General features: G+C 41.7%; 1 protein-coding gene across 2 annotated transcripts in view; it reads right to left on the minus strand.

Annotated features, from left to right (window-relative positions):
• IL1R1 (interleukin 1 receptor type 1) overlaps positions 1–24,579 on the minus strand; it is a 129,141-nt gene that overhangs the window by 67,704 nt on the left and 36,858 nt on the right. Inside the window, exons 3-4 of one of the 2 annotated variants that reach the window (XM_042931882.1) lie at positions 10,380–10,641; positions 10,137–10,234 (exon numbers count right to left, since the gene is read on the minus strand). The gene's annotated coding sequence lies outside the window, so the exon portion shown is untranslated. Of the gene's footprint in view, positions 1–10,136; positions 10,235–10,379; positions 10,701–24,579 lie in introns of those variants that run through there. The other variant, XM_042931883.1, reaches the window with a different exon arrangement.

Consider the following 24,579-nt stretch of genomic DNA (forward strand, 5'->3'; position numbering starts at 1 on the left):
ATGGGGGTGCAGATATCTCCTCAAGATCCTGTTTCTACTTCCTTCAGATATACACCCAGATGTGGGATGACTCAATCACATGGTAGTTCTCCTTTAAATTTTTGAGGAACCTCCATACCGTGTTCAGTAGTAACCATAACCAATTTACATTCCCTCCAACAGTACACAAGGCTTCCCTTTTCTCTACAATCTTGCCAACACTTGTTATCAGTTGTTGTTTTTTTGATATACAGATTATTCTTTAATGGACAGATGATACTATTTGTGAAATCAGGTTTTTCCCACCTACTTCAGGCAGGGTCTGTTTAATCATTCCAGAGAAATATCTATCAAGTTAATTTGTACCTTATTATTATGTATATTTCATCTAGATTGATTTTAGTTTAAAAATTTTCTACTGACTATTTCAGAGCGTGGAAAATAACCCTTGCACATGATACCTTTTTAAAAAACTAGCTTACAGATAACATGTGCCAATTTGGGTGATAAATCCATATCAGAGGAGGAAAGAGGGAACCTTAATCATGTGCTTCATGTGAACAAACTTTGAAAAACGTCAACACTCATAAAAATGTGACTAATTCAACTACACCTTAAGAAGAATGATTCCAGGGGCGCCTGGGTGCCTTAGTTGGTTGAGCGTCCGACTTCGGCTCCGGTCACGATCTCGCAGTTCGTGAGTTTGAGCCCCGCGTCAGGCTCTGTGTTGACAGCTCGGAGCCTGGAGCCTGCTTCAGTTTCTGTGTCTCCCTCTCTCTGCCCCTTCTCCACTCATACTCTGTCTCTCTCTGTCTCTCAAAAACATTAAAAAAAAATTAAAAAAAAAAAGAAGAATGATTCCATAAACCAGTGCTTCCCTTCTTCAAGTTCTCTTACCATTTCAGTACAACAAAATACAAAGAATGTTGGGATTCCAGCAGATATGTGTTTATATCTGGACTCCTGTTAATCATTCACTACATCTTGAGAAACTACTTGCTGTCTCTGGGTCTCTGTCTCCTTCAGGAAAAATTAAAAATAATAAAATCCATGTAAGGAACACAAGTAATATCTGAGAAGCACCCAGAAATCATGGGGAGGAGACCGACAGGGGCAGGGGAGGAGGGTGCTACATTGTTGGTATTTCCAGAAGAGTGTGGCGGCTAGTCAGCCTACAACAAAGAGATCAAGAGGTGGGCAAATGAAATCACAGACAACAAAAGACCTAACAAAAGATAACAAAAGAAAAGTTGCCTGAGGATTTCCAGTCAAGTTCTACCCTCTCACTAACTCCGGGAATAGAGTTAGGGTAACCACATCAGTTTTTTGGGGGGGTGCACTCATGGCTTTGGAATGTGTTGGTTTTGTGACCCATGTTGGAATATGCTGTCTGCAAAATTGACTGAGTGGCTACGGTCATCAAAAGCAACACTGCTTACCTCAACCAAGAAAGGGCTCACTGTCAAGAGGTTTGGTATCTTTAGAAACAAGACGGGATAATTTATAAGCATGGCTGTGTCCAATAATACCCCTTCAAACTATAAAAAGAGGCAGACATCCACAAAAGACGCACACATGCCATCACCTAGTTAATGCTAGAACAATGTCATTATTCATTCATTGAGCCCGAGAATGTCTGAAGCCTTCAGACATCAAACTTGCTAAAATCCTTTCTGAAATTTCAGTCTTTAAAGCAAATAATGCCATTGTTATGGACTGATTGAACATAGATATAAGAAAACTAAAAAGCCTAAAAATCTAGGAATCCTAAGATATTTATTTCAACTATGTTTAACAAGTATGTTTAGACACATTTCAAATTTTACAAATAATGTTTCTGGACTTTTTTTGTTTTGCTTTTTGGTATATATCCCTTTTGCTGCCTTTTTTACCCATCATTATCACTTGACAGTCCCTTCCCCAAGTTGCTTTCAACTGGACAGTTCTGTCTGGGTTGGTTGAGCACCTAGAATTCACCTGAGGAGTCCCTTCCTCTCAGAAGGAAACCCTGCCCTCTTTTCCCAGGACCAGGAGGAGAAGCTTCCTGAGCTTATGAAACTGACCTACAGCCTTCCAATTTCCTATCCAGATGTTCTATGTCCATGGAAGCCTGCATCCCTTAACACCTCTTCAGGGCCAAAGTTCATGGAGTCTTCATTCCAGGTACCCCTCCATGCACATACATTAATCCCCACTCTGCTCTGGCCACAAATGACCAGTTGTGCCATGCAGACAGGCCTGAGTGCCCCCCCCCCCCCCAATCATCAATACTTTGTCTTGTTCTCTTATGTTTCTTTACAAGATGGAGGCTCTTCTCAACTTGGAGCCTTATCATCAGGTACCCAAGGGCACGGTCCATCCATACCCCTTCTGCAGAGCCCTCCCAGCATCGCAAACTCATGAGCAAAGTAGCCCCATAAGAATGGAACCGAAGGACCAGGGTGGAAAAGCAGGCATAGTAGAGGGAAAACCTCTCCTCAGGGTCTTCCCCAGATAATAAAACTTAGGTATTTGCTTTATTATGGAGTACAGAAAGCCATGGTCTCAGTGCTCAGGGGACAGTCCCAGCTCCACCCCTTGCTCACTCAGTGGTCTTAAGGAAAGCTCTCTATTCTTCACCTCTAAAGTTAGAATGATAACCCTACCTGCACCTCCAGAGAAGGATGTGGGAGAAGCACATACATGGCCCACACCATGAGGTCAGAGTTTTTATCTGGAAGCTGAAAGGTGCAGGGCCCTTTTGCTGTTCCTTTCCTGCCTTCCTTTTGGTTGTTGACATTTGATTCTCTAGAAACCAGACTGTAAACTGCTGCACATTTTCTAAAGCTTTCTATTTTCCCTCCCACTTCCTCTTCCTTTTCCTCCTGGGGGCACCCAGTACAGTGGTTGGCCCAGACTGGAAATGCAACAGTGATTTGTGAAAACAACCAGTTAATTCAGCGAGGTGTGAGATAATGAAGGAGAAAGTCCTTATAAGCTGAGTTTTACTTCTGGGAGAGGTAGAATGTATTTTTGTGGAACATCTCCATGGCATTGTTTGGGCAAAGCTTTTGTCACTTGTCACACACACAGGAATTCAGGGCTGGGCAAAAGAGTGAAGTATCTTGGGTGCCAACGCTCTCCACATGTCAGCCATGTCACTGTCTCTTGTGGCAAATGCAACGACTTCTGCCCATGACATCCACTATCCAGATGAGCTATTATGGTCTACAGCGTAAGACTTTATAGACTCTGTCACCATCTTTCCAGCCCATGACTGAAGGCTACCTGAAATTCAGAATAAAAGCCAATCTCCAAGCTCATCTCCAAGTGCCCTCCCTCATACTTGACCAACCCTATACATGTCTTCTTCTGTTCCTTCAACAGGGCTCTACTGTGCTGAACCCTCTGCCCTCCACCTGTGTGCCTCAGACCCGCCCTCCTCCACCAGGACCTGCATCACCAAGCTAATGTAGATCTTGGCTCATCAGTCACCATCTTAGCAGCAGTCTGTCTCTTTCATGGTGCTAATCACTATTGGTACATGTGCTGCTGCCCAGTTTTTGTGCCGCCCTTGCAAGCAGCAGCCAGATTGCCCTCACTCACTATGGTGTCTCATGGCTAGACACCTAGCAAGGCCTAAAAAAACAATCACTGAGTAAACCAAAACTTATGATCACAAACAGTTTTTAAAACAATCTCAATACCACTACATACTTATTAGAATGGCCAAAATCCAGAACACTGACAACAACAAATGCTGGCAAGGAAGTAGAGCAACAGGAACTCTCATTCATTGCAGGTGGGAATATAAAATGGTACAACCACTTTGGAAGATAGTTCGGCAGTTTCTTACAAAACAGACTTACCATACAATCCAGAAACTGTGCCCCTCGGTATTTACATAAAAGAGTTGAAAATTTACATCCACACAAAAACCTGTACATAGATATTTATAGCAGCTTTAATCATAATTGCCCAAATTTGGAAACAACCAAGATATTATTCAGTAGATGCATGGATAAATAAGCTGATACATCCAGATGGTGGAATATTATTTAGCACTAAAAGGAAATGAACCATCAAGCCATGAAAAGACACAAAGAAAACTTAAATGCTCACTTCTAAGTAAAAGAAGCCAATCTGTTCCTTGATTCCAACTATATAGCATTCTGAATAAGGCAAAACTAGGAAGACAGTAAATGATCAGTGGTTGCCCCAGGTTGTCGGGTGGTGACGGGGAGAATGAATAAGTGGAACACCGAAGACGTTAGGGCAGTGAAAATACTCTGTGTGATACCACAGTGATGTGTGCATGTCATTATATACTCATCTAACCCACAGTACAACAGCGAAAGTGAACCCCAATGTAAACTATGGACTTTGGGTGAAAACGACGTGTCAGTGTCGGTTCATCAATGGTAACAAATCCACCACTCTGGGAAGGGAGAGCATACTGATAATGAGGAAAGCTATACATGTGTGGGGGAAGAACATAAATGGGAAATCGCTATACCTTCCCCTCAATTCTGCTGTGAACCTAAAACTGCTGTTAAAAAATAAAGTCTAAAAAAAGAAGCCTCCATCATGACATGAGATATGAAAAATTTAAAAACAAGCTGAGTTAACCTCTCCCTCCAAAAGATCACAAAAGTTTCATAAAAACCAGTTGACTGGTGGGGGGCACCTGGGTGGCTCAGTCGGTTAAGCGTCCGACTTCAACTCAGGTCATGATCTCACGGTTCGTGGGTTCAAGCCCTGGATTGGGCTCTGTGCTGACAGCTCAGAGCCCAGAGCCTGCTTCGGGTTCTCTGTCTCCCTCTCTCTCTCTCCGCCTCTCCCCCGCTCATGCTCTGTCTCTCTCTGTCTCTCAAAAATAAATAAATGTCAAAAAAAAAACACAAAAAACAGTTGACTGGCATACTGTGTTGACAAGTGCATGGGGAAACATTCTCTCCAGTATTCCAGAGGAAGCGTTCATTGGCATAAGTAGGTGGTACGTGGATGGGCAATTTTGAAATACATACAAAATCACAAATGCACATAGTCTTTGACCCATAATTCCACTTCTAGGAATTTAGCCAATAAATACGCTTGTTTGCCCCTCTGCAAAATGACACAGGTGAGGCTCTTATTCATTGCAACACTGGTTGTAATAGCAAAAGACTGCAAGCAACTTAAAAGTCCACTGAAAGGTTAAAAATGCACCTCATTAGATGCAGATATGGAATAGGGTGCAGAGGAGGGTACACCATCCGTGTGCGTGATGGTTCATTTTATGTGTCGGTTTGACTGAGCCACAGGACACCCAGATAGCTGGTTAAAGACTGTGTCTGGGTGTGTCTGGGAAGGTGCTTGTGGAAGAGATTAGTGTTTGAACTCATAAAGCAGATGGCTCTCCCCAGTATGCATGAGCATCGTCCAATTCCTTGGGGGTCGCAACAGAACAAAGAGGCAGAGAAAAGTTGAATCAGCTCTACTTGAGCTGAGACATCTGTTTTCTCTTGCCCTCCATGCTTTTTGTTCGCAGGCCTTGAGACCTGGGCTAGAATCTACACCTTTGGCTCTACAGCTCTTAGGCCTTAAAACTATGCCACCTGCTTTCCTGGGTCTACAGCTTGTCGACGGCAGATGGTAGTACTTCTCAGCCTCCATAACCATGTGAGCCAATACTTTATAATCTCTCTCGCTCTCGCTCTCTCAGGATCCCAATTACATGCCCAATTTTATATATAAAACCAATAGGAGATTGATATACGTATCTCCTGCTGGCCCTGTTTCTCTAAAGAACCCTGACTAATACAGTGTGGGAAAGGTGGAAAAAAACTATTAACCCTCGTTGAGCTACTTGTTGGTGAGAGTGAGGGAAAGAGGTGTCCGAGAAAAGGAAAGAGAGGAAAGACTTCACTTCACTAGATACCCCTTTTAAATTGTGTGTTATCTATTCAAAAGTACACAAACTATATGTTATTTGTTGAAAAAAAAAATCTAATTCCAAAATCTTACTGAAAATTTCAACAGAAAATTGTATAAAATACTACTTTAAATTATATTATCCCCATCTTATAACTGGAACAACTAAACAAAGAGAAGATAGGTCAGTTGCCAGGAGAAAACAAAGCTGGGCCTCCTCTCCCAAGCTAGTACTTGCCTTACTTCATTCTAGCTTCCTTGGAGACATTTCTTGGACATTCCTGGTGCAGAACTAGGGGCCCAATGGATAGAACGTTTAGGGAAAGTGTCCCCATGTATTAAACACTCAACGTGTCTAGGCCGAGATGATAAATTGGATGATCCTGCTAGGGAATGTCAGCCTGAAAATCAACTCCAGGTACCATTTCACAATGGCCCACATAGAATCAGAGAGAACAGGGCAGAGCACCCCACCTCCCCACAATCCCCAAGTGAGGGGATGAACTGGCTGTGTTTCCAGGCGCGACACCTTCAAATGTAGCACGGGACTCATGGCACTTTTGGACAAGGAATCCATCACATCAGCACTCAACTGTCCAGACCAGTGTAGCATGGAGGCTAGGAAGTTCAATGGACTTGATATAGATTGATGGGGATCTCCCACCACTAGCTCATCTCATCACCTTTGGGCCACTTGCCGAACTTCTCAGAGTCTGAGTTGGTTTGGTCCCTGAGCATGTATAATGATGCCAATTTTGCAATGTTATGAAAAAGATGAGATATAATGATGTAAGAATGCAGATCAGTGTGTGTTCCTTAGTGGGAACTCAGTAAACGGTGGCTATGTAGCCAACTGGACAGCACAAACATCGTCGGTGGGTCAGCAGTCCCAAATCTACGTGCCATTCATCGTCTCTAGGGTTCAGTCAATCCTACCCTCACCAACCTGTGGGTTCTAAGTAAGACTGCATCATGAATCCCAGCTGTGCACTGACTTTGAGCAAATCACTTCTCTGTCCTTCAGCTTCTTAATCTGCAGAATAAGATCATAACAGTGACTACCTTATACACAAAGCACTTAGAACTAGATCTCACGTATAGTTAAGTGCTTTATGAAGTATTAGCCCTCATTATTATTTATTCGGCACCGAGTTCAGAGCGTTGCTAAGCATCAGTTTGGTTCTGATGTTGATAGCCTAGCACCAAGCTGAGGATCAGAGTGAAACTCTGTACCCCCTGTAAAGCTTCTTATACTCACACTAAGCCCACTTGTGAGACTTACTCTTACAAATCTATGATCTCCGTTTTCCTGGTTCTACCCTTGGCTTGTATTCATTTGCTTAATACCCATTAAGAGCTTTAAAGGTTTACTCAATAACAATGGAAACCAACCCAAATGAAATTAAACCATTTCCAAACTCTTCTGTGATTCCTTTCCTGGCAGAGTTGGGTAAAAATGTTCCTGGCTACCTTCTGTTGACTCGTTCAAGAAACATTTGTGGAGCCTGATACCGCGAGGTATCAGACCCCCAGACCAGGTGCTAGAGAGAGAAACGCACATAAAACAAGCCCCGCTTTTGAGAAGGGGGAACTGAGCAAAGCAAGTGGACAATGACAATGCAATATAAGAAGGATGGTGCATTGTCGTCTACATTCAAGTGAGATAAGTAAGCAACAAAATAGAAACCATCTTCGATCTAAAGTATGTCCATATGCTGCTAGAACATACCAAATGCTAGGACTGAATCCAAGAACCAAGAAATATGTTGCAACACACAGACACACACACACACACACACACACACACACACATGTGCACACTCTCAACACACACACTTTCCAAGTCTAGAATTAGAACGCATTGCCAAAATTTCAGCATGCTGCTCTCCAAAAACAACATACTTTATAAGGCAAGAATATAAATAAACAAAACAGCCATCATAATAGTACCATTTTGTATTTCTTCCTTTTTTTCTATTCAAAAAACTTTCCTCTGTCTCATCTCTCCATGTTCCCAATACAATCATATGGTGGGATGAAAAGTCAGTCCTTACTTTTGAACTTTATAGACAAAACGGAGGGGCTGCTGGGTGACTCAATCGGTTGAGCGTCTGATTTCAGCTTAGGCCATGAACTCGCGTTTCATGTGTTCAAGCCCCCGCATTGGGGTCTGTGCTGACAGCTCAGAGCCCAGAGTCTGCTTTGGATTCTGTGTCTCCTTCTCTCTCTGTCCCTCCCCTGCTTGCACTCTGTCTCTTTCTCCCTCTCAAAAATAAATAAAAATTAAAAAAATTTTTTTTAATTTATAGACAAAAAGGAAGTAAAATCATAAAGACTGAGTTTTGCCCTGGGTTGTTCAAATGGTGGCAATTCAGAGCAAAAGCCTCTGATTCCCCACATCTCAGTCTACCTTCTGAGTGACATCAAATGAGGTCAAAGTCCCCAGAAATTAGGTTGGCATAAGTTACTGTAAGAAATGATTGCTTTGATAACCAAAAAGACAAGAAGAGACTGAACCCAAAGGGGCAGATTAGGAAGCCAAAAGGACTTACAAAGGGTTTTCTTAAAGCAAATCAAGACCACAAAATAGCCTTTGCCAGTTATTAGATTAGCAAGCGCATTTAAAAAAAAAAAAAAGGCAAACCCCAGTGTTAGTGAAAGTGTGGGGGAAATGGTATCTGTACAGAACTGGAGGGCATATACACGAATAGCACCTTCCTAGATTAATTTCGTAGCAGGGACCAAGAGCTCCAAAAATGCTCATGCCCTTTGACCCCATGGTGTTCCCTCTGGGGAAGACAGTCCAAGGAAACAATCAGGAAGAGATAGAAAGGTTAGTGAGTACATCAGTCTTGTAAGGTTAATAATAAAAAAGAAAACAATCAAATATCTACCAACATGATTTCTAAATTCTGTATATAATGTGATCAAACAACTTTTGTAGAAAGAAATTCATTAGCATGGCGAGATGATCACAATATATTCCCAAAAGGGAAAAGCAGGTAATAAACCGGCAGGTACAGTACAAGGATGTTTTTCTTTTAAATGCAAATGCAATCGGGGAAAAAACATACGCACCAAAATGTTAACAGCATTATTCACACAGTGACAGGTTTTTATCTTTTATCTTTTTTCTTGATCTATGTCCTTTATTCTGTATCTGACAGTGAGCATGGGCGATGCGTGTCGATTTGCCAATTTTGCAAGGGCACATTTTAGAAGTGAATCTCAGCCATTCCTCAACCATGCCTGGCAAGGTTTTCTCCTAAGTAAGCAAACAGGCATGTGCCCAGAAGGGGTTGAGGGATAGAAGACTAACCCCTGCATGTGGCCTTGAGAAAGGCCCTAAGTATCTCTTGAAGTTCATCACCAGGATCAGGAAGGTTTAAATCACCTCAAGAAGCACTCCCTGCTCTTTCTAGGAAGCATTATCTCCTTCCTGTCCCCAGCAGATTCACACGTTTCCAGCAAGCACAGATCCTTCCTTGGCCTCCAGCACATTTGGTGGTCTCCAGCCACCCGTGAGTGGGTCGCCTGATTCACAAACCAGCTGGTCATCAGCTGCACCTTCTGAAAACATCCTTCCTCACCACAGTACCTACTAGCAGTTTGCTTAAGAGCAAAGAGTCGTGAATTGAATTGAATTGAATTGAATTGAATTGAATTGAATTGAATTGAATTGAACAGTAAACCTCATTTTGCTCTCCTCCTGGTGTTCTCATTTCTCTTTAATCTTCCAGATTCTATCCCATTTTCTTATTCTTTCCCACAATAATGCTACTGCTAGTATTATGGAAGTCAAGGACGTCCAATGAAGAAATACCGGGGGATGTTTCTAATCTCTGAGAGAGTGTAAGGTCTTCCTTACAGCTGTGGGTGTAACATTCATAAGGCCTCTGAAAAAAATGGTTGCGCTTTTAAGATTACATTTTGAGCCCTTACTGGAGGAAGCTCCTGCAAGTGTTGCTAATACAATACATTATAACATTAAATGCAACCAATGGATGTCTGTTAATAGTAATGCAAGGCCTTCAGTCAAACATTGGCCCAGGTTGTGCCCCTCTAAAACTGACAAAACTTAATGGAAAGTGATAAAATAAGTCTTAATTCTAACATCAACAACAATGTTTTTTAAAGCTTCTCATTTATAATACCCGTCCCTTAAACCTCACAATTTACCCAAATTCATGCAACTATTTACGGTTTATAAGTAGCATATATTTCCCATATCACTCATCGTTAATCTTCCAGACAGTAAAACATACCTTATCATAGGTGACCTCTTCATATGACTCACAGACACATCTCTAGGTCAAATATGGCTACAACAGAGCCATATAACTCCAAGAAATCCTTAAAAATCCTGTTTTCAACAAACAGCATAACATTATCAGTTTTATCAAATTCCATTTGTTCCTCCTAAATACTTTCTCAATGTATAAGTAAGCAAAAAGAAAAAGAGGAAAAAATACGGGAACAAAAACCAGAAGTGCAATTAATCATCTTACCATGTCCTTTCTTCATCATAGGGACATTTGGGGATGGCTGGCCTCACAGGAGGTGGTGACTCCAAGGGTAAGCCCACAGGGCTTCTTCCCCCAAATAAGTCAGCTGAGTCGCAGTTGGTTATTAAAAACAAAAGTGCATTTTGATGTCAGCCCTGGATAGACTTGCTAATTCCTCTTTTCTCTCTCCGAAGAGCTTTGGATCTGGTTCGTGCAGCACCAGAGGGTACCTCACATCTTGTCGGCCGACCCAGTGGTACTGAGGCTAAAAGAAACGAGAAATACTCTGAGTGATGTGTGTGTCAGAGCCTACAGGGGCTTTAATCCTCGGCAGTGACACATTTGGGGAGCTACGAACAGGAAACTCAGAGCTGGGCAGACTGCCAGAATCATTCCGAAAACGTGCCAAACCCTTACGAAATACCCACACACTTTATTTCACATTCACCTCGAACACTTCACAAGCCTGTGTCTCTGTCCTCATGTGACTTTGCGTTAGACCTAGACAAGCCTTGCCCGCATGTCCAGCCTACCACAGGTCCCGTCATCCCCCGAGTCAAGACGGGGACTGGGGTGTCCTACCCTCTCCCTTGGTTGCTGTCCTCCCAATCCTTCTTAGAGCAATATCCACAAACGTGAGCCTGAAGGACCTTTCATTCAGTTCTCTTTATCTTTCAGCCCCAGCGTCTCTTTGTGCCTCTGCCACATGCCCTGGGAACACCGCCAGCCTCTCTCCTCAGCGTCCTAGAGGTGGGAGGCCCACTGATCACCCTCCAGCACAGGGTGTCTGGATGCTGGGACAGTGGCAGGCAGGGAGGGTGAGGGGAGATGAGGGCTGTGTGTAGCCAGAATCTCTGCCTTCCTCCAGAAGCGGTCGCGTCTATCCAGGAGAGATGGTGCTGTCTGTCCGGTTACCTCTTTCCTCCCTCTCTCCTTTGACCCCTTCTACACCCGGCATTCATGTTCTCAACATGACATAGGGTCCAGCTTTTCACAGTGCTGCTCACGTATCTGCAGCAAAGGGGCACCTGGGTGGCTCAGCTGGTTGAGCGTCTGACTCTCGGTTTTGGCTCCAGTCATGATCTCACAGTTTCATGAGTTCCAGCCCTGTGTTGGGCTCTGTGCTGCCAGCACCGGGCCTGCTTGGGAGTCTCTCTCTCCCTCTCTCTCTGCCCCTCCCCCCTCAAGATACATAAACAAAGAAACAAATAAATAAATAAACTTGAAAAGTAAAGTCTGCGGCATAGCCAAACCTCTCCTTCTGGCCATCAGCTGGCCTCAACACATCTTTCTGCCTCATTCCCACTGCCCTCACAAGAACGCCTCGTGCCCATCTGGATGGCCACCCACTGACTCGAGAAGACACTGTTCAAAGCCTGGCTTGCCCATGCTGGGCAGCCACCACCCTACCACCATCTCTTATCTTTGCGAATGTGATGACACCCACATGCACGTTTCCAACCCTCCCCATTGCCCCACCCCCAGACTTCTGATCTTTACCACCATTCACTCAAGCATCCCCCCCCCCCCGCCACTGCATCCTGGGGTGATTCTTCTTGCTCTGAACCTGTGTCTTGCCTGCATGACTAACAACAGACAGCAAGAGTAGCCACTTATTAGGTTTCAGGCACTTTTCTAGGAAATTTAACATTTTTAGACCCGTGTTACAGATGAGGAGACTGAGGTGTAGAAAAAGCAAATCCCTTCCCCAAGATCCCTTCCCCAGGCAGGGTGGAGCCCAGATTGAGGCCATCTGGTGTTGTTCTTCAAGTCTTACCTGGAATCAGTGCTATTTGGGGGTGGGGGTGGGGGGAACATATGTACTCAGGGACAATGCAATTTCCTCACACTATTGGTATCCTTTCCAGAGGGTATCCCAGAATGCCTTCCCATTCTAGGTAATTACCAAATAACCACAATTAATTGGTATATTAATGAAATTTAAATGAGATACCAAATGTTTTGCTTTAACCATGGGCAGGAATTTCAACAACATTAAGAATAGGCAGAATGGTCTTGAGGTTTAAGGCTCCTGCAATAATTTCACTGACATTTCTAACCTATCTATAATGTGAGTGTTCAGGTCTAGGCCACCTGGTAAATCAACAGACTGCTTAAGACATAATCCCACTGAAACAGCTGAGAAGTCCCTGAAAGGTCTGAATGAACTTTCTACCCTTTCTCCAACGAGGAGTAGCCATGAGCCTTGAGGGGCTAACTCCATCCCTAACTCTAGGGTTGGCCCCACTGGTCTGAGCCAACCAGGGTCATTCTACTATTCCTTCCAAAGAGATTGCAGGATGGGCATAACAGGGCAAAGCCAAGTGCCACACAGCATCCTCCTGGCCATAGCAAGCACTTAGGGTTGGTCCAGTCAGAGCAAGTCTTAGGGCTTCTACCTGACAATGGTAGGTAGCACCCACTTAGGGCTGCTATGTGAAACTTTCTTAAGACAAAGAGAGAAACAAGCTTGAGAATGAAGCCCACACACAAGGGAGGGGTTTCCAGAGAACTACAGAGAAAGTGCTAGAAACTCATCCAACCCATATTATCTCTGGAATGTTCACTGATGAGAGACATCTACTTTTTGGCATTGCCAGGTCAGTTGAATCGGGTTTTCAAACTATACTGACTCATACAGACTCCCAGAGCAGAGATGAGTGGTGGCTGGGGAACCAGAAGGAGGGGCATCTCAGGGGAAAGAGTCTGACCTCAGTTCCTCTGCACAAGCAGCTTGCCATCTTTCTTTCTCCAGTTCCTCCCTGTTCCTCATCTCCTCCCCTCCTCCCCTCCCCTCCTCTCCTTCCTTCTCCTTGGCCTCCTTCTTCCCCCTCTTTCGTTTCCTCCGTTTCTTCCTTCTCCTCCCACTCTTTCCTCCCATAAAGAAAAGGAAAACATCATCAGAGAGATTCCGAGTGGTAAGAAGAGGCCGATAAGGAGAGAGGAGACAGTCAGCAGTGGCTTGCAGCTTCAGATGAACACCAACTCATAAGCTCTCAGACTTGGCTCTTACGCTCTTTGAAACATACCAGCAGCTTCCAGGGTTGCTAGCCAGGAGCGATTGATGCTGGAGGATGAACAATATTTCATTCCAGAGATGCTTCTGTCCTTCTACTGGGTGCAAGACCCTCTTCTAAGCATTTTGGAAGGAGAAAAAAAAAAAAAGGCCTGGAAGACCCAGCCTTGGCCTCAAGAAGCTTACCCTACAGTAGATAGGCAAGCTGCAGATGCAAAAATGGGCTTAGCCCACCATTAGTATTTGCCTCCCAAAAGAGGAGTTTGTGACCTCAGTTTTTCCCTCCTTGTTTAGCTTATCATCTTATCTAAGCCTTTAGTGGAGGAAAGAGATTTCATTTCAAGGATTTTTCTGGTCCTCTTTTCCATTCCAGAGAATTTTCTCTCCCTTCCCCTTTCCTGCTTCTCAACAAGGAGAAAAAAATGTCAGGAATCTAGAGTGTTTAGTTAACATGTGTGAACACACACACACATACACACACTTCTGCGTGGGATTTCTCAGTTGCTTAGTCCCTCCACAGAGTTCAGGGGAAACAAATAGTCATAGCTGGCAACAAAAATGCAATACCAGAAGTTAATGGAAAATCTCCAAACTCTAGGGTTCTTTATAAATGCTGGAGCACAGAACCTACTGAGTCAAGCCCAGAGCTTTTACTATTCAAACTATAGAAAACATCATTATGACACAGTTTTATCAGTAACATGGTCTTTGTAGAACCCCAGAACATTCTGTATTTACGCATAAGCGGTCAGAAACAACTCATGTATTTTCCCAGAATATTTTTATGGAAAAGTTTACACATTCAGAATTGACTTGCATTTAACAATATCTTTAATGTGTTTGTGATTCATGTGTTTCCTACATATCACAACTGATGAGAAAGGAGAATATGAAGAAGCACATACAATATATGTGTCCATGACCACGTGTGTGTGTGCCAGTGTGTGTGCCTGCGTGCAAGCATGGACATACCTAGAATCAAACCTTGGCTGCCCGCCCTATGCTATGAGTCCTTAAGAAAGAGTAAACCTCTGTTTTACTAGGTCCAGCAATTTTGCAATTAAACAAACACTGACCGGAAACCCCAGGAGACCTGAGTATGGCTTTGGGGAAATCACTTCACCGCTCTGGACCTCAGTTTCTACATATGAAAAAAAAATGCAGGATAGTCTAAATCCTTGTTATATAAAGCGTGGCCATAGGCCGAGAGCATCACCAGAGAGCATGTCAGAAATACAGAATCTCAGGTCCTACCCCAGAACTACTGAATCAGAATCTATATTTGAATAAAATTGCCCAGGTGACTTGTGTGCACATTTAGTTTTGAGGAGCACTGGTCTACATGATCTCTGAAGTACCTTCTAGCGACACATTCTGTTAGTTTAACCTTTGTTCCTTTAAACTGGAAAATTAACACACTATGCCAAATGGCCTCCTTGTAACCTTTGTGGTTAAGCCCTGGGAGAATCTGGCTCGATATTTGCCTACTGATTTCACTCCTGTCCCAGGCAATGACAAATAAACAAATCGGATTGTCTCCATGACCCTTCCAGACCACTAAGCCACACGGGGTCTTCCAGCTTCCCTACCAAACCTCTTAATACTTCATACCTCCAGAGAGCTCTTTCATCCATCACAGAGTTGGAGGGATTTTGCAAGTACAGATTAGTGAGCAGGAAAGATTTTAGACAATTATTACAGAGCTAGCCTTTTAGCACTTAATGAAACCATGATCACTAAGAGAAAACATGAATTGACTAAGGACAAGCCAAGTCTGGTGAAGCTCATTCAATGTTTGATGGCATTATAGATGGGAAGATTACACAGAATACTTCAGACTCAATGAATCAAGAGTCATGAAAGCATTTACAAACTTCTTTCTTGTGAGCAAAATGAACAATACAATTAGTAGACCTGGAAATCTTCATAAACGCCCATACTCCATGACGAATGCGTCAATCTGAAGGGTGGTCTCCACCCGAAAACCTCAGGTGCCATACCTGCTCCCTACCAGGAAACTGACAGCCAGGATGGGGATATACATGGTCATGGGTGACCCTCCAGTTGTGATGAGTCAAGAGTGGAGGAGTGTGGTGGGGAGGAGTACTGAAAGGAATACATTTCCCCCCACAAGAGCAAATTCAAGGTTAGAATGCAAAACTTGAATCTGAAACCAAAAAAATTATCAAGTGAGCATTGCCAAAAAGATCCAGAGAGTGTAGAGATGGATCCTGGTAATATTTCCAGAGGCCATGAATGAGGGAGAGGAGAGGGCCACAAAGCCAGGTTAGAGGCTAGAGATGGAGCTGGTAGGCCCGGGGCAAGTTCCTGAAGCCTAAGGGCAAGGCTGGTATGCTTACACAATGGGGGGCCCCCGAGTTTAAATGGACTGCAAATTCACTGAGTAAGCAAATCAGGATCCCAAAAACCCCATTAGGAGGGAGCCATAGACCCCAACGAATAAAACAAAATTTAACAGAGACAAATGTGAAACCCTATTCTTTCTTCCCAAACCTAATTTTGTAAGTATAGGATAGGGCAAAGAGAAAGCAGAAGCATTGGTGGAAAACAAAACCAAACAAATGTAGGGGTTCTTGATTGACCAAGACATCCTCGATGAATCCTAAGCGTGATCAGAGACTGCATGCTTAGCTTCCCTGGTAGAAAAATGACTTCTAGTAAAAGGGAGGGTGGTCATTCTCATCAATCTCCAGAACAGTGTTTCCTAAACATTTTCCCATCATGGCACTCAGAGGAAATGATAACAAGGGCTTTCCTGGCCAGAGAAGATGAGCCAGGCTCTCCTGTTGACCCATAAACCAAGGGGATTGATATCTGCACACCTGGAAGCCACCAGGTATCCTACTCCATAGATGGAGCTAGGACAATGGAATAGAAAGTTCTAGAGGCCGATTGAAGAGAGACCTTTGTAACAATAGAGCTTCCAGCAGTGAAATGGGCCAAATCCAAAGGTGATATGTTTGACAGATCCCTGAATATTCAAACAAAGGCCACTTGGGATGGACATGAACATCTAACAGGAATCCCTTCCACCATCTCTTACTGGCCCTCTGATTTTTCATGAAGTTTGTGGGGGTTTTTTTTGTTGTTGTTCATTTGTTTTGTTTTGTTTTACCCTCATGGCGAATCACTGTGCTAGGCAGGCGCATTTTCTTATCATTCAGGAAACCAGAGCTAGTATGAGAAAATCCACAAATAGAATTTAGATCTACCAACTTCAACTCCTTTCCTCGTTTTCTCTATCTCAGTGACTAGCTGTACATTTCTGTAAACTTTGGATGTGGTTTTCAGTTCTTCCAGTGAATAAGGAATTCAGTGTCTTTAATAAGGTAAGATGATATATTGTTTGTACCCATTATATTTCAAGTTCTAAGTGAGTCCCAGCCCAATAAATGTGTCCGATTGACTGTGCCATTAAACTTTAGATGAAACTATTTTGTCTTCAGTTGTTCTTTGACAAAAGTTAATACTATTACTAAATCTGTGGGAAGGTTCAAAGGTTTTGAGTAGTACAGACTTTTTAAATGGTTTTCTTATTTAAAAAAATATAACCACAATAGAGAAGATAGGGAAAATAAAGTTTAAAAAGTCCTTCATGATCTTGCCATCTATTTCCTAATTATTGTCAGCATTTGGAATACTTCCATCTATTCCTTTTTTTCTATGCCCATATATGTTTGTAATCTCTCTCCTTTTTTTTTTTTTAAGTAACCTCCACACCCAACGTAGGCTTGAACTCACGACCTTGAGAACAAGAGTCACATGTTCTACTGACTGAACCAGCCAGGCACCCCTCTTTGTAATCTCTTTTGATTTAACATTTCATTACAAGCAGTTTTTTGTGCTATGACATGGCTTTCATAATTATCATTTTTAGTACTAAATTATCACATAATGCATATCACCTCCTATTCTGACACATTTCCCCTTATTTGAAGTCTTTGTTCCCTTTATGGCTTTTGTTTTACATTTAGAAATTAAACAGATTTTTTTTACACACTACATTTTAAAAGTCTGGATGGATGGACATCTTCATGTCATTCACATGTCATTTGAAAAGGACAGGATTGTCCATGATACAGAGTTCTTTTCCTCTTCATATGTTTTCTGTATGTTGTAGATATCTTACCAAGCAAGGAACCTCACCAAGATTTCTAATAGAAACCTTAAAAATCTATAAGATATGACATCAAAGGCTCAGTCATTACAAATTGAACACATGTGCTCCTGCCCCTTCTGTAGCTGATGCTCAAAAGGATCACAAACACGATTACATTCAGTACAAGGAAATCAACAGATCATGTGTCAGCTTGATTTGCTTAACATCAAGAGCCATTATGAAGTACCTTGGGAGGGGTGTGTGTGTGTGTGGCTGGAAAATATCGCTTTCCATGTTTATTATTCCTATCTCTTCATAGATGAAGATTTTATGAGGAAAGACACATTAATTATGTGGTTTCAGTCATAGAAATCACAAAAACAGAAGTATCCAAATGTACCTATTGGTTAACGAAATGCTGTGAAACTATACTCAGTTCTTGACTCAATTTCAAACCCTGTTCTTTGTAATAAGCAGTTCTCCTTAAAAACTCAGTTCATGGGGCGCCTGGGTGGCGCAGTCGGTTAAGCGTCCGACTTCAGCTCAGGTCACGATCTCGCGGTCCGTGAGTTCGAGCCCCGCGTCGGGCTCTGGGCTGATGGCTCAGAGCCTGGAGCCTGCTTCCGATTCTGTGTCTCCCTCTCTCTCTGCCCCTCCCCCATTCATGCTCTGTCTCTCTCTATCTCAAAAAGTAAATAAACGTTAAAAAAAAAAATTAAAAAAAGAAATAATTAAAAAAAAAAAAAGAAAAAAAGAAAAAAAAAAACTCAGTTCAATTTCATTACTTCATCTCCAATTCCCTCAAGGTGGAGGAATCCTAATTAATCATGTTCCCTAAAGTTATTGTAAGTAATTCTTCCTTTAGAGGGGTTATTTCTACTTCCTCTCAAACTTCCTCTCTAAGAAATCTGAGTGCTTTTTGTCTAAAGGGATAATTCTTAACAAGATATTCTCATGATAACCGCTGTGAATGTATGGGGTAAAATGATGCCTAAGAGAGAGGTTCAGCCAAATTCAGATGCCATGATTCATTTACTTCTCAGGCCTGTCCTTAGGACTTGAGCTCATTGTTCTGTGGCCAGTCTCTACAGAACAGCTCAGCTCTACCTGTTACCAGCTCTGTAACCCTGAGCAAGTTTCGTAACCTCTCTGTGCCTTGGTTTTTCATCTATAAAATGGCAACAACATTTATATGTACTTCATTGTGTTATGGAGAATTTTAAGGGAGATCATATATATAAAGCACTTAGAATGGTGCCCAGCATATACATTTTTTTTCTTTTTAAAAAAGTAGCGTACCACATAAATACAATTAAAACAAAATTTTCCTTTGGGGGCACTTGACTCAATGAACAGTCTCCTTCTCTAAGCACTTCTTCTGTACTCTGATCCTCTTCTTCCTCCTAACTTCTAGCTACCAAGACTCCCCAAGGATCACAGCTGCCAAATGAGTCTCTTCACCTACATCCTTGCCTCAACCCTTACCTTCTGGGAGGAGAGCTTAAAATAGTACCTCGAGCCCAGGCTGCTGTTCTAGTTCAGGACGAATACCAGTCTCTGGGCACTTCCCCTTGTGGTCGCTCAACACTCAACCGTTGCAAACTATGTCGAGTGCTGCGCCAGCCTGAGAATACAGCTCGGAAAGGACTGCTCTCAGGAACCCTGCCAGTAGGATGTGAGCCCAAAGTTGTATCCTGCGGGTGTGAGAGATGTTTGGACGGCATTAGCAGGAGGTTGGCGGGATCCACATAAGATCAGCTTGGCTCACCAAGCCCCTCCTGCCAGTTCCCCCACAACTTGACCCCACACCCAGACTTGCCCTTCCAACTCTCTTCCCTAGACATGACTACCAACTCCCCTTTAGCTAACCTTGTCCCATTCCCCCATCCATCCAGTTACTAGAATCCCTTTACTTTCATTTTTTCTTTACATTTGGTTCTTTAAATAGCCAGTAAGCTTGATTTTATCTTAAAAACCTTTCTTCTAGAAGGGTGGGGAAAATATTAGACTATTTGTTCAGTCATCATTAACATTTTATGACACAAGGTTGAAATGGTACACGTATATAAAATTATATATAATATATAATATAAATTGCATATACATGTATATATGTGCATATATATATAATTATTTATGTAGTTATTGGTTTATATGAAAAATCAATGACTAGGGATTTCCATCGGATGGACTCAAGAAACCCTCTGATAATAAACTGAGGATAAACATTTAAACCACACAGGATAAAGAGTGAGAGTAAAAACACTTCACACATAAAAGTAGAACTTAGAGGGGCTCCTGGGTGGCTCAGTCAGTTAAGAGTCCAACTTCAACTCAAGTCATGATCTCAGGACTCAGTGGGTTCCAGCCCATGTCCCGGTCTGTGCTGACAGCTCAGAGCCTGGAACCTGCTTCAAATTCTGCCTCCCTCTCTCTGCCCTTCCCCCACTCATGCTCTGTCTCTCTGTCTCAAAACTAAAATAAAAACATTTTTAAAAAATTAAAAAGTAGAACTTAGAAACCGTTAAAAGCTCTCAGAAGGAGGTTCCTGGGTGGCTCAGTTGGTTAAGTGTCCCACCTTGGCTGAGGTCATGATCTCACCATTCCTGAGTTCAAGCTTCCATCGGGCACCCTGCTGTCAGCACAGAGCCTATTTCAGACCCTCTGTCCCCCTTTCTCTCTACCCCTCCCCCTCCCCCTTCAAAAATAAACATTACAAAAAAAAAGCTTTCAGAAATACAAACTACAAAAAAAAAAATAAATCACCAGAGGCAAATAGCATAGAAAAATGGTTATCTCAGCCTTATCTCCAGTTGAGGACTGATAAAGAAGTCTCCCATGATAATATGTGGCTCCTGGCACCCCTTTCAATGGGTTTGGAACTTGATTTTACACAAGTCTGTATGTTCAGAAAAGCCATAAGCCAACTTAAAGTACACCTAAGGCCCCTGGCCAAGGGAATGTAAATACTCCCTGGAGGAATGTACTCTCAAAATGAGCCTCAAGCTTTTTTCGCAGATAGATTTTAAGCAAACATGACTTCACGATGAAAAATAAAACACACACACACACACACACACACACACACACACACACACATGGATATAAACTACTAAATATTCACATAAAAATCCAAGAGAACCAGCCTGGTTAGAAAAAAAACAAAAAACAAAAAACTATTAAGTGTCCCGATCAGATGTGGGGTGGGGGGGAGGTCACAAATGTGGGGCACTCCAACCAGGTGGAGGCTGGTAACCTAGGCAGGGAAAGAATTCACCCAAGGCAGGGCAAAAGAGGTAGACATTTATTGAATGCAAGGCAAGGGAGCCTCTGGCAGGACAGCAAAGGAGAGACTGTCTTCCGTGAGGCGGTGGGGAGGGGCTGCTTTGTAGGGCAGACTGAGGGAGTATGGGGACTTATGGAATTTTCCCTGTTTTGGTAATCCTACGAACTGTGCCTGGTTGTAACTGGTCAGTGAGAGCCTATGGCTATTTCATGGTAAGTTGCTCAATGAGCCTATTTGCATTCAGCTCAGTAGGGCCCTTACACCTTGCTCGGGTTTCCATTCCTCAAGCCTGTTGCCTAAAAGTGGCCTCTACAAACACCTCTTGAAATATTAAATGATCAAACATAGCATATAAAGCAAATATGTATACATTTTAAAATTTTGAAAAGGAATCAAGAAACATAGTAAGAAACAAAAAATATACAAAATATTCAGGCAAATATTTTTTAAGATTTTTTTTTTTTTAAGTGTGTCCTTATTTTTGAGACAGAGACAGAGTGTGAGCAGGAGAGGGGCAGAGAGAGAGGGAGACACAGAATCGGAAGCAGGCTCCAGTCTCTGAGCTGTCAGCACAGAGCCCAACACAGGGCTCGAACTCACAGACCATGAAATCATTACCTGAGCCAAAGTCAGACGCTCAACCACCTGAGCCACCCAGGCACCCCAGGCAGATATTTTTTAAAAATACATATGTACTATACTATTAATTAAAATTGAGCATACAATTAAGCCATAAGTTTAGAACAAATTTCAAGCCATTGATATACATACAGATCCTATTTTTTTACTACAGTGCAATTAAGTTACAAAGAAAAACTAAGACACATATATATTTGGAAATGTAAACATACATGTCTACTTAACTTATGATAATAACAGAAATTAGAAAACACTTAAAATTAAATAATACTTTTTAAAACCTATGTTTCAAAGCTAAAAGCATATGGCTATGGAGGGGACATTTTTACCCTTAAGTGTGTATATTGGAAAAGAGGCTAAAAATTAATGAGTTCAGTGCTTTCCTTAAGAAATTAGGAAAAGAAGACAGAAAATTCAAGGACTTCTACAAGCAGACATCAAAACTTATTATAAAGCCATAGCAATTAAAGTTTTGGTCTGAGAATATGCAAACAGACCAGGAACACAATAAAGAGCTCAGAAAGAGGGTCATATTGAGAAAATTAATGTCCATTAAATACATATGTAATCCCTAAATTTCACAGGCTCCCTTGCAGTATGGCCAGAACTAAGTAAATAGTTCTGGATAAATTGCTGCAAGCGGAATTGACCTGTTTCACTTAATGAGTCAAGACAGTTATGAGCAAACGTGAAACTACACTGAAGTGGTGAGCACAGTTTAATGTAAAGAATTATTGAATCACTATGTTGTACACCTGAAACTAATATAACATTGTATGTCAGCTAAATACTTCAATTAAAAAAAGAAAGAAAATAGGAGCAAGTGTGAGTTCTCCATCATCCTCTTTCTCCCATATGTGAAGCTGGAAAGAAAGAGTTCCAAGATTGTAGGATGGCAGAAAGGTAGCAGCCTAAATGGAGCTGCCATTAAAAGACAGCCACTGGGGTGCCTGGGTGGCTCAGTTGGTCGAGCATCCGACTTGGGCTCAGGTCATGATCTCGCAGTTCATGTGTTCTAGCCCCACATCCGGCTCTGTGCTGACAGCTCAGAACCTGGAGCCTGCTTCAGATTCGGTGTCTCCCTCTCTCTCTGCCCCTCCTCCCACTTGCACTCTGTCTCCCTCTCTTTCTCAAAAATAAATAAACACTAAAAAAATTTTTTTAAATAAATTCATTCATTGTTGGTTTTTTTTTTAAAGAAGAGCCAATTACCAATACCAGACTTACAAGTGAGAAATGAACTTTCATTGTGCTAAGTCAGTGAGATTTCAGGCTTTGTCACTGCATTGTATTGTTTCCTATCCTGACAAATATTTGTGGAAGGTTAGTACATGACAGAGGTGACAATGCAGACAGTTCAATAAAACATTCCGGGACAAGCGGTAAAACACATGCAGAGAAAATGGAACTAGCTTCTGATCTCGTACTATCCTAAAAGAAAGTCTTTCAGCTGGATCTAAGATTGATGATGAAAGGCAAAAATCTTCATTTATTTTTTACAATAAAATATAAAAATATATATTTATTCTAAAATAAAAGAATTTCAGAGTAGTAAAAAAAAACTTTAAGAGGACTCAATGTCTTTAAAAATATATGAAGATTGATAAATTTACCTATGTCGTAATGAAGAACTTCCCATCACCAAAAGACATCATAAAAAAATAAAGGATAAGCCAAAAGTGGGAGATATTTGCAATGCAAATGACCTATAGAGAATTAGGATCCAAAACATACAAAGAATTCCTAGAATCAGTACAGAGGGAGAAACAGACAAATGTTAAAATGCACAAAAAAGATAAAATAGACATTTCATACAAGGGGAAACTCAAAGACGAATAAAGTAAATGAAAAGATGCCTCAGTTAAAAATCCAGGAAAATTAGAAACACAATGAAATACTACTCTACATTTGCTAGATGGAGACACAAAAAATTTAAGTCTAAGAAACCAAATGTGGACAATAAATAGTAATTCTATTTGATGTGCTATAAATCATTACAACCACCTGGGAAACAATTTGAACATATACTTACCCTCAGATTCAGTTTATGCTTTGTCTAGAGCATATCGTGAAATATATACTGTATGAGATGAGTACCAAAATGCTCATAGAAACATTTTTTATAATAGCAAAAAACAATGAAATCCCCAAAATCCAGTGGTAAATTAATGGATAAATTAATTACAGTATTAATTATAATATATTTACACCATTCAATACTATACAGCTGTGAAAACTAAGTTTAGCTACATGTATTGACATGATTATAGCTTAATTTTTTTTTAACATTTATTTATTTTTGAGACAGAGAGAGACAGAGTATGAATGGGGGAGGGTCAGAGAGAGAGGGAGACACAGAATCTGAAGCAGGCTCCAGGCTCTGAGCTGTCAGCACAGAGCCCGACGTGGGGCTCGAACTCACGGACTGTGAGATCATGACCTGAGCCCAAGTCAGACGCTCAACCGACTGAGCCACCCAGGGGCCCCGACATGGTTATAGCTTAAAAACAAAATGCTAAATTAAAAAAAGAAGCAAGTCACAGAAGAATAAGGCAATATTTTTTTACAATATAAAAAAAGAAACAAAATAATATATTTTTCCCTTTATTTTTTAAATTTATTTAACTTCAAGTTAGTTAACATACAGTGTAATGTTGGTTTCAGGAGTAGAACCCAGTGATTCATCATTTACATATGACTCAGTGCTCACCCCAACAATTGCTCTCCTTAATACCCATCACACATTTAGCCCATCCCCCTCCAACTCCCCTCCAGCAACCCTGTCTGTTCTCTGTATTTAAGAGTCTCTTATGGTTTGTCTCCCTCTCTGTTTTTATCTTACTTTTCCTTCCCTTCCCTATGTTCATCTGTTTTGCTTGTTAAATTCCACATATGAATGAAGTCATATGGTATTTGTCACTCTTTAACTTATTTTACTTAGCATAATACACTCCAGTTCCATACTAGAGTTCCACATTGTTGCAAATAGCAAGATTTCATTCTCTTTGATCACAGAGTAATATTCCATTGTATATGTATATACCACAAATATTACATATACATATATTATATGTGTATACCACACACAATACCGTATTCTTTATCGATTCATCAGTTGATGGACATTTGGGCTCTTTCCATA

The sequence above is a fragment of the Panthera leo genome, chromosome A3 (genome assembly GCF_018350215.1).
Source record: "Panthera leo isolate Ple1 chromosome A3, P.leo_Ple1_pat1.1, whole genome shotgun sequence".
Lineage (NCBI taxonomy): Eukaryota > Metazoa > Chordata > Mammalia > Carnivora > Felidae > Panthera > Panthera leo.